The following is a 12,065-nucleotide window of genomic DNA, read 5'->3' as shown; positions in this document are numbered from 1 at the left end:
TAATTCTTACAACCACAATAACTCTGCACTGAAAATATCGTCTTGCTTCAGGTTTTTCTTCCATTTTCAGCTAATAACACGTTAATCAATTTCTATTATCCTAACTTAAGTCTTGTTCGCTGCCATCTTTGCCAAACAAAAACTCCTTGGCAAAAACGTCTTCGTCTTCCTTCTTCTTCAGCAACGTTTCCCCAAACCAAATTTGGCAAAACAAAATGAGTTAGCTGTCATATGTAGGTAAGCTATATGTACAGTACAGTACGGTATAGTATATACACCTACCTACTTATCATGATCCTTGTTGGTAATGTTGTTGTCCTTGTTGCCAATGCCATTGCCATCATCATTCCTGTTTTCCTCTTGAGCAGAATCAGCATAAATAATTTATCATTTCAAGTGTTTGCCACTCACTTGTGTTCTCACGGTTCCAATGATGGAACGAGTCAAACAAAAACAACAACAACGAAAACATGAATCCTTATCGAATCCTTGCAAAAGAATAAGAAAAGAAGATAGCTCCTCATAAACGATTGATGTCGAGCGAACTCGTTAAAGATTTCATTTTTATTATTTTATTCCTTTTTTATTTCGCTTAGCCGAAAAAAATATCATAAAAGTGCATTTTGAAGCACTGATGGAAGTGGAAAAACGAAGTGAAATGAAAACCCAAAACGAAGACGGCGAAGACAAAAATGATACTGAAATGTCAAGAACACTTTAGCAAAACTTAACCAACGAAAAAATTAAGAAGGCTATAGGTACAAAAAAAATTTAGGGGGGAATTGCATTAAGTTTGTCTTTTTGAGATTTTGTTTGCTTATTTCTTTTCAGTTTTCATAAAGAAAATATTTTCACTTTTGAAAGAGGCGTTAAAATCTAATATTCACAACTTTTGACATAAAAAAATAGTATTCTCGTAGTTAAAGTGTCAACAAAAACGTTAAAAAAATGTAGATGGAATTATCGGAACGATTTGAATTCTCAACGCTCGAAATCGCTTTTACCAAAACCATTAACAAAAACTAAAATAAAAACTTGGAAGCATTCGGTTGGAATATAGCTTCGGTGGTAATGATGACGATTTTTGCAAAGCCAACATTAAAAAGGAATGCGTTAAAATTGTTATGCGGTATATTAAGAATAGGCGGCTATGTTTTTCAAGGAGGTGGCCAGACGAAAGTTAAACTTCAATGATTTGGAATAATGATGTGAAACTGCTAACTCAGTGGAGGAGGCAAATGAAATTGAAATTCATATAATTTATCCACTTAGACAAGGTCAAGTTCTGAATGTGATGAAACGGGATAGAGAATGACATTCGAAACTTAGGACTGCTTTTTAATTATAAAAGTATCAAATATTGGGTCCAATGTTTTAAAAACTTCTTGATCAAAGATAAAATTTATTAAATTACTTGTTTGTCATTAAATAAAAGTTTTTGTGATTAAAGTTTTGTAGTTAATACCTTGGTATGCCGTTTAAAAACTCAATTGTTATTTATTTTTATTGTAAGAATGACTGTTTGCTTTTAAAAATGCAGACGGCTCCTGGACAAATTCAAGTAATGAATCGCTGAACTTACTATTGGACACTAACTTTCGTGGTAGTTCTCTTACCGAAACTTGCAACAATTATATACGTTCAAGTTCAAATACAACATATCCACAAGGTCTGATCACAAGGGATAAGCTACAATGGGCTCTCAACAGCTTCAAACCATTTAAATCTGCAGGACCAGATGGAATAATATCAACCGAGCTAAAAAAGAATTCTGACATAATTGCACCAATCCTTGAGGCAATTTTTACCAGCTGTCTTTACCTGGTCTATGTTCCCTCGGCATGGAGAGAAGTTAAAGTTGTTTTTATACCTGAAGCAGGTAAATGCTCCAAAGTCAATCCTAAAGATCTAAAGATAAGTCTATCATCGTTCCTTCTTAAGGGCATTTAAGGGCAAGTATCGATACAAGACTTCTGTTTTCGTCTTAACATGCCTACTGTAAAGGTAAATCGGTGGAAACAGCGTCACACACTTTAGTACGCACCGTCGAATATTCCCTCCATCATAAAGAGTTCACTATGATTGTTTATCTGCCTTTAACAACGTGGACGTGTAGGGAGTTCGCTTCGGGAGTTAATTCATTTAATGCTTACTAGCAGAATAATTAGCTCAAAACTGGGCAACTCTTCTAGTAGACGATTCGTTAGTAGAGGGACACCGCAAGGTGGCGTTCTATCCCCTCTTCTCTGGAACCTAATGGTGAATGAAATCCTAACTAGTCTGGATGCGAAGGGTTTCAGAGTGATAGCCTATGTGGACGACGTTGCTATATAGCAGTTTCAGGAAAGCTTAACATCCTAAAAGAACTCTTACAAAATCACAACCATCACAACCCACACAAAACCGATCTGGTCTGATTTTCAAGAAGATACAAAATTCTATTTGTCAACCCTCCCTAAATTAAAGGAATCCAATTAAAATTCTCAGATGAGACTAAATACCTGGCTCTTGTTTTAAGCAAAAAAACTAAATTGGAAACGCAACGTACAGGAAAGCGTCAAAAAAGCTACTGTAGCTCTCTTTTCTTGCGAAAAAGCTATTGGTAATAAATGGGGTTTACAACCCGGTATTGCAGTATTGTGGACTGCTTTAGAGAAAGCTTTAAACCGCGACAGATTAAAGAAAGCCCAACGTTCAGCTTGCCTATTTTAAAGCGGATCGCTTCGCACGACCCCATTTGCGGCACTGGACTTATTACTCCACCTGACATTTTTAGCAAAGAAATAGCTACAAGCTCTAGTATTCGCCTCCAAGCTTCGTTTTAGTGTACTTACAACAACATTGGCATCTCCGTAATTGTTAGGTATTTAGAATCAATTCCAAAGCACACAGACTACACCACCCCCAACTGCAATTCTGCAGAAATGTTCAGATTTCTTTACTTCCCAGATCTTTTTGGGAGGATAGGACATTCCTGGAAGATGAGTCAATCCATTTTTATACAGATGGGTCAAAAACAGAAGAAGGGGTTGGTGGATGTGTGTACTCTGAACGACTGAAATTAAGTCTCTCATTCCCCCATCCCAATTATTGTAGCGTGTTCCAAGCGGAACTTTTGGCGATAAAAGAAAACGTGTTATTAACATCTGATATCCGTATTTTCTCAGATAGTCAGGCTGCTATCAAATCACTGGACTCTGTCTCTTAAAGCGCTATTACCGTTTTTAACTGTCGATCATCTCAAATGGAGATGGCACAACAGTTTAATATTCACCTTTGCTGGGTACCGTTCCATAAAGAAACTATAAGGCAGAACGGTACAGTGCAGCCCATACTACCACGTTTGGCGCATACTGACATACCAATCGCTACTTGTAAACTGTTGCTAATGCAAGACGCTGTGAGGAGGGCAGACACCAGATGGAATAACATCACCACTTGTCAGGTCACAAAAAACATCTGGCCAACACTGGATTTAAAACGTTCAAGGTGCTTGCTCGTAATAGGTATCATAACCGGACACTGTCTAATAGGAAAGCACGACACGAGACTAGGCGTATTTTCAAATGACTTTTGCGGAAGCTGTTTGGACGACAAAGAGGAAGAAACGGTTCTTCATCTTCTCTGCACATGACCTGCTCTAGCTCGAGAACGCAAGAATTACCTTGGATAATTCTTCTTTAACGATCTAAACGAGCTAAATCATATCGGTATAATCAGACTCTCACGTTTCGTAAGGGACTGAAGCTGGTTCTATTGAGCTTAGGAGGAAGCCTCAAGATTCATGTGGTATCACAATGGGCCATTAAATTGGCCTTAATGTGTCCGTTTCCATCTTGGACAGCCACTATAACCTAACCTTACCATTGTCAAGCCTTCACGCTAAAGTCTTATAGAACCAATAGTTATCACTCCTTCGAAAAATAACACGCTTGGGAAGCTTTTCTTGCGAAATTGTGATTTTGAGCGTTTCTGTTATGAAACAGTCTTTCTAAAAATAAAGACCTTCCTTGTTAAAGTTTGATGAATTCTAATAATGAAAAGCCTTTAAGTAATACAAACTCGATAAAACAATCACTTCTCCGTATAAGAATTACATCAGCCTCATCTTCGAACAAGTAAGGTGCAATCACAAATTTGTCACTTTTAAATGGAACGGAAAACATGGATCATTTTAAGCATATTAAGGATCCATTTAGATTTTCAGAATTTTACTGACAATTTTCGAGACTTCATAGCCGCGCTTGGAGTTGTGGTCAAAATGTTCATCATTTAGGTTACATCAATATTTTTTACCACTCTTTGATTCATTTTAGGAGATTTTAACTCCAATCTAGGAAGAGAAGACATCTTTGGTGGCACAATCGGGAGATGCACCTCCGAAGGATTCAGACTGATTGATTTCGTTGCGGGGTGAGACGTTTTGGTAGCAACACATCTTAATATCGACATGTCAACCAGATTGACCACATTGCGATCGACGCACTACACTTTTCCAGTATACAGGATATCCGAAAATTAGGAAGGGAAAACATTGACTCTAACCACTACCTCGATTAAGCCAAGGTACGACTACGGATATCCCGGTCCAAGCCAAAACAAGGAGGTACTGAGAAAAGTTTCGATGTTAGACGGCTACAATCGCAAGAGACTGCCATGTCCTTTTCCGATCGAGTCTCTAGTAACTTCTTAAGGAATCCTATGCTGCCTGCATTAAGCATTGAAAACCAGTGGCAACATTGCCTTGAAGCCATCAGAGATTCCGCCTCTGAAGTGCTAGGTTTCACACGGCCACCACAGCGAAACCCCTGGTTTGACGACGAATGCCGGCAAGCTCACGCAGCGAAAAAAGAGGCATACAAAACGGCGCTCCACAAAAGGACGAGAGCTGCTCGCGAGCTCTACGAGCAGAAAAGGAGAGAGGAACACCGGCTTCTTACATGGAAAAAAGGGCAGCATTAGAAGCGCGCGATCAAGAAGATAGAGGGATGTCACAACAGGAATGAGGTTCGTAAATTTTACCTAAAGGTAAGAAAACCTACCAAGGGTACCAAAAACGAACCGAAGCCTGGTAAGAACGATCAGAGGAACATCGTAGTAGAACCACAGTCTATGTTGAGAATATGGAAAGACCACTTCTCCACATGATATAACGGCGATGACGAAACGAATTCCTCTGTAAGGGAGATAGAACCACTTAACCTAGGCGATTCAGATCAACAATTCCGCCTACATGACCTCGAAGAAGTGAAGATAGCTATATCCAAAGTCGAAGAAAGCTGATGGAGCTGACGGCATCGCTGCCAAACTATTTAAAGCAGCAATCGCTGACTTGGTACGGAGCACCAACTCATCTGCAAAATATGGTCGGAAGAAAGCATGCCCGATGAGTGGAATGTCAGCATAGTGTGCCCGATATATAAGAAAGGAGACCCTCTAAACTGCACCAACTACAGAGGCATCAGTCTCCTTAACATTGCGTATAAGATCCTCTCTGCCGTATTATGTGAACGTCTGAAGCCATTCGTCAACAACCTGATTGGTCCTTATCAGTGTGGCTTCAGACCAGGAAAGTCCACTATCGACCAAATATTCACACTACGGCAGATCTTGGGAAAAATCAGGAGCTTTAAATCGATACCAACCATCTCTTTATAGATTTTCAAACCGCGTATGACAGAATCTATAGGGAAGAGCTCTAGAGAGCAATGTCTTCTTTTAGCATCCCTGTCAAACTTATCCGTTTGTGCAGAATGACGATGGAGAATGCACGCTGCTCTATCAAGGTCGGAAAAGATCTCACCGATGCATTTGATGTCAAAAAAGGTTTTAGACAAGGCGATGCACTGTCATGCGACTTCTTCAAAATCGTTCTGCAAAGAATTGTGCAAAACTCAACAATCAGCACTACAAGCACAATCTTCGTCTTCCAAAGGTCCATCCAATTACTCGGATTGACATTATTGGAAGATCAAAGGGTGATGTCAGTGGAGGGTTATTGACAATTGCGATGGAAGCGAAAAAGATGGGTTTAGTATTCAATGAGGGCAAGACCAAGAACATGCTGTCATCAAAAAAGGACATTGACAACGACGTCTTGGACAACACGTCACCATGGACAGCTATAACTTTGAGATAGTTAAGGACTTTGTCTACCAATGTACCGCTATTAACACCGACAACGACACCAGCGCTGAAATCAAACGAAGAATAACTCTTGCAAATCGCTGCTCCTTTGGACTTAAAAGGCAATAGAGAATTAAAGTCCTTTCTCGAGCATCTAAAATCACTACCTATAAGACACAATCATCCCGGTTCTTATTTAAGGCGCTGAGGCCTGGACCCTGTCAAAGAAAGATGAGAACGTCTTAGGATGCTTCGAGAAAAAAAATCTTAGGGTGACTTTTGGTCCGGTACGCATGGATGGAGAAGAAGATATAACGATGAACTGTACGGGCTGTACAGCGACACTAAACTAGTTAGAAGAATTAATATCCAACGACTTATATGGCTGGGAACGTCTTCAAATCCAATCCAGCATAGATGGCGCAGCAGAGGAAGACCACGACTCAGATGGCGCACTCAGGAGGGTGAAGACCTCAACCAACTTAGCGTGCGAAACTGGACACAGCTATAGCTATCTAGGGACCAAGCTGGCTGGAGACGCATGTTGGTTGAGGCCCAGGTCCGCCCGAAGTGTAGCGCCACTTTAAGTAAGTAAGTAAGTCTTTGATTCATCTGAGCCGTGCACAAGTCATTTTATTAATAGACACACTCTTTCAAAAATCAACTTTTTTTTGAAGCAAAGAAAAACAAAATGAGTTACACTAAAAATTTTGTATTTAAAAATAATTTTTAAAAGAGGCCGGGATGCAACCCAACTGATAACTTCCCATCTTGTCTGTCAATTTGCTTAAAAATTTTGGAATAGAATTTGTCAATTGAATTACTCTAAAAAATTAAAAACTAATAACAATATTTTGCATATGAGGAAATAGTTTGATTTCAGAATCTATTTTTGTTAACGGGTTTTTTACTCGTTAACCAATTTTTACCAATTTTAGTAGCATTTCTTAAATTTTATAAATTGGATGAATTTAGATTCATCTCAAAATTTTTGTCGAAAGCAACATTTTTTAAAAGATAAAAGTAGTTTAAAACCAATATTTCAAAGTTTTGAAACGATATTTGAGACGAAAATCAATTTTTACCAACTTTGAGTAATTTTGTTTAATTTTTTAGTTTTTTGTAAAAAACTGTCAATAAGAATTTTCTCAACATTTTACCGAATGTTGAAAACAATATATTTTATAAGAAAAAATAAGTTTGAAGCCATAATCTCAAGTTTTTGAAAAGATATATGAGTTGAAATTCAATTTTCACCAACTTGGAGTAATGTTTTTTTAAGGTTCTTATTTTTATAAAAAAAGTTGTCAATTTTATTTTTCTCAAAATTTTACTAGATATCTCTTGAGCTAAGGACGACGAAAAAAACGTCACCTATTGTTGTTTAAAACTAGTCAGATCTTTCATAAGCATTAACACCGTAAATTTATTCGTACTTTTTCGGTACAAATAAGGATGACAGAATTTTGATTTAAATATAGTTAGCAAATCTTTGTTCAGCTTTATTTTGTCATTTTTTTTAATTGTAAAACATGATGTTTCGAATTCGAAACTGACAATGACTACCTTAAAACAAAACATTCCAATATCAACAATTTCATGTTCTTTAGCTTTTTAATTATTCAAAAATGTATTCATTAATTTTATATTTCAATAAAGTTGTGCATGGGAAAATTTTCTCAATACTTTGGAAGTTGTTATGTTATAAAAGAAAACCTATGTTAAGCTTTGTAAACTTAGTTATTATATTTTCAACATTTCCTTGGACATTTCCATTGCAAGTAGAAAGACCAGAAGATGTATAAAAGCTTAACATATGCAAGTTTCTCTCTCGTTCTTTCTTTGCATTGGAATAGTTTACATTATTCAAACATAAAGCAACATAATCAATTCCTGAATAATTTCCTATTACACATAACATATAATTATGTTTAGATATGTAATAAGTACATATGCAGCTCCATACAACAAATGAACACATTCAGTCAGCAAAGATTAACAACCGTCTAGATATACGACACGTATAAGTATTGTGAACATGCATTGCAGTTGCATCAAAAGCAACAGCAGTTGCAGCATCAGAAACAGCAATGTCCATTAAATGTTTACAGTTTATCAATAATCCATGCAAATAGCACGCACATTGTTAATGGAAACAAGATAACCATCGGCCTGTGCAAACATATCATCTACGATGTCTTTCAGTCCCAACTCAACCCTCCCTTTGCTTTGGCTATTATGCATACATATGTGTATCTATTGAAGATTGCAGAACTTCTTGAACATGCGGATGCAGAAGGGAGTTCCTACAATCTATGTATTTTCAGTCTTAGCTGTCGAAATGTATGATAACGCTTCTCAAGAAGAGGGTTCCATTCCATCATATGAAAATGATATGTGTAAAGGACCTACTATAATCGTGTTTGTGGATCCATATGTATGGAAACCTATCATTGACTTCGGTATAAATATAATTAGCCGAGGGGAGCCAAGGATGTCAAGTGTTGCCAAGCAATCCTTTTTTTGTCATGGTTCATATAATTATGCGGTTCTGGTATGGATTAAAATTGTAATTGTAATTGTAATTGTAATTGTAATTGTAATTGTAATTGTAATTGTAATTGTAATTGTAATTGTAATTGTAATTGTAATTGTAATTGTAATTGTAATTGTAATTGTAATTGTAATTGTAATTGTAATTGTAATTGTAATTGTAATTGTAATTGTAATTGTAATTGTAATTGTAATTGTAATTGTAATTGTAATTGTAATTGTAATTGTAATTGTAATTGTAATTGTAATTGTAATTGTAATTGTAATTGTAATTGTAATTGTAATTGTAATTGTAATTGTAATTGTAATTGTAATTGTAATTGTAATTGTAATTGTAATTGTAATTGTAATTTTAATTGTAATTGTAATTGTAATTGTAATTGTAATTGTAATTGTAATTGTAATTGTAATTGTAATTGTAATTGTAATTGTTATTGTTATTGTTATTGTAATTGTAATTGTTATTATGCAGCTTTTTTTTTGCAAAATATTGCAACATTGGTTCTAACTTAACGTTGATATTTTCCGTTTGAAGACATTTTTGTTAAACGTGAACCCTGGTGACTCTCTATATATCTAAATGGCAACTCTTAATACTTATTAAAAAAAAACTCACAAAAGCGTATAGAAAAAAATGCTTTAGAAACATTTTTAATGGTAACCTCTTGAATGCTATGCCACCAAAAGCACTTTAATTCAAGCCTTCTTTATTAGACCGTACAGATGACGTAGCCGTCAGGCAGGTGTAATCATCATGAGTTCTGCATTCACCAGAATTTTATCAAAGAGTCCATCCACATCAAGAACAGCCCCACGTGAGCATAGTTATGCCAGTGGTCGTCGTCGTTATCGTGCGTCGTCGTCGTCTCCAATGTCACTTCTAATGAATGTTTCACCATAATGCCATGGCCTAATTCTAAGAGAATTCCATACAATAGGCTATAGGAACACTGAACTGTGTATATTGCATACCACCAACACAAGGTATACACTCTTGTCGTACATAGTTCCAATATAGCACCTTGGATTAAAAGTGGCCAGGATTGGAGGAATGCAAATGAAAGGAGTTATATTTTAAATTAACGCAATGTGAAGGAGGAGAAGACCATTTTGTAGGTTCGAATATAACATAAGTATGCTGGGAATATTATGACTGTATTCTCGTTAGTTTTATGCATTGGTCAGTTGGGCTTCAGATTAAATCGTTCACACTTGAGATCTGTTTGTGCGATAGACCAAAATGCCATAAACTGTTTACGTTATTCAATGTCTGCACGAAACACATAACATTGAATACAGCAAAATAGGAATTAAGTGAGTCTTTACCATACATATGTATATAAATACCTACTTGTAGCCATATTTAGAACTTATGGTAGACGACAAACTGGATTATGTATTTCTATGCAGCATTTTGACCTAATTACTCATCAAGAATGGTTTCTTAATTATTTTAAGAATGCCTTCTGGATGGTAAAGTCTTGGTTACACTTCGTCCTTCATGAAGTTGATTTTGGCTTGTTAAAGTGATGCAAGAGTGGAAGGTGTGTTTTAATGTAGATATATTAAAATTTATCACTTGAGTGAATCTTAATCATAACATTATGGCATTCTGATGAAATAATGCAGTTAAAGGGAATTAAATACCATTAATAGTAGAGGTCCTTAATGATTTGGCAAATGAAAATGTTGGAGAAAGAACTTCTGAATATAACTTTATAAGGCCTATATTGAAGAAAGAAATCGATGTGATAAACTGAAGAGAAACACCAATTGCCTTCAACTTAAACGTGATGAGACGATATCATGAGAAACTTGGTCAATAGCCTTAAAAAACTCACTTACCTACTTACTTTAGTTGGCGCTACAGCGCATTTTGCTCCTGGGCCTCAAGTAATAACTTTCGCCAGCTTACTCAATCTCTAACTTGCTGCCTCTAGTTTCAAAATCAAATACCAAGTTGACGTGCGTCGGCCTCAACTTGATCACTCCACCGGAGAAGAGGCCTGCCTCTGCTTCTTGTTACCTCAGGATTGGCGTTGAATACCTGACACTGACTACTGCACTTCTACTTTGAGCCTTAGTAAGGGTTTTAAAGTTATTTTCCCATTAACAGAAGATTTGGAGGATAAAATCGTGGTTTCGACTCAACCCTAATTACTGACGGCTCAAAGATGGAGTGCGGAGTTGGTTCTGGGATCTTTTCTGAGTCCCTAAATGTAGGATCCTTTAAGCTTCCTGACTTTGCTAGCGTTTTTTAGGCTGAACTGCTGGCAATAAGGGAGGCAAGTAAGATACTTAAACAAAACCCAAACCAAAACCGAAATGCGGCTATCTTTACAGACAAAGTAATTAACTCGGCCACATCCTCATCTAAATTGGTCCAGCAATATCGCGATGAGCTTGCAAACCTGAATATTAACCTCGGTGTCACGCTAATCTAGGTTCCGTGCTTTAGTGGTATCGGGGGGAAATGAATGGGCCGACGAGCTAGCCAGGCAAGGATCAGCCCTTCATAGCTCTCTTGCGGAAATGGTTAACATTCCTTTTGGTGCTATGAAGGGTAAAATCTTTTCTATCTACCAAAATGAATCAAACTGAAGGTGTAGCAATTTAACCAACTGCGTTTGTAGGAAGATATGGCTCACCTATATTAAAACCCGTACAAACGATCTTTTATGCAGGCCAAGGCAAGACATAGCCAGAATTGTTGCGGTTTGTACCGGACATTGCCCTATAGGAGTTCATGCAGAGAAGTTAGGTACCTCTTACAAAAGAGGACTAAAGAGAAAGTGAAACGATAATCCATTTGCTCTGCAAATGTCCTGCTTTGGTAAACACTATAATGAAATACTTTGGAAAAGCATTCTTTCACGAACTTGATGAGCTATCTGAGACAAAGATTAGAGGCCTAATCTTTTTTGTCAATACGATAAAATGGCTCTTACATAATCGCTATGAAGCTTCTCTATAAATCTTTCCATTTCTATCACATGTCAAACGAGTTTTTGGTATCAAAACGGCTAACCAGGCTTGAAGTCACACTGGTAAGGGCCAATTAGTTCTTCAGTAAATGGCTCCAGGCGTTTACATAATACGCTGGACAAGATCTTGTACTCGATGTTTAAAATTCTCTGTAGTTGGCGCAAAGAAGGCGGTCACCTTTTTTATGGATCGGGTAGATGGTGCTAAGTTCCACTCGTCGGGAATGGTCCTTACCAGGTCTGCTCCAGCGTACTTAAACAGCTCCGCCTGCAAACCGTCATCACCAGCTGCTTTTTTTGACTTCAGACTGTTGATGGCTAGTTTGATCTCACTCTGGTCGGGTGGGTGGAACTCTAGATCATCAACTAAATGGATTTGACGTGGCTGCTCGCTGGCGGAAT

The sequence above is a fragment of the Eupeodes corollae genome, chromosome 3 (genome assembly GCF_945859685.1).
Source record: "Eupeodes corollae chromosome 3, idEupCoro1.1, whole genome shotgun sequence".
In the NCBI taxonomy this organism is placed as follows: domain Eukaryota; kingdom Metazoa; phylum Arthropoda; class Insecta; order Diptera; family Syrphidae; genus Eupeodes; species Eupeodes corollae.
This window is presented reverse-complemented; position numbering follows the sequence as displayed.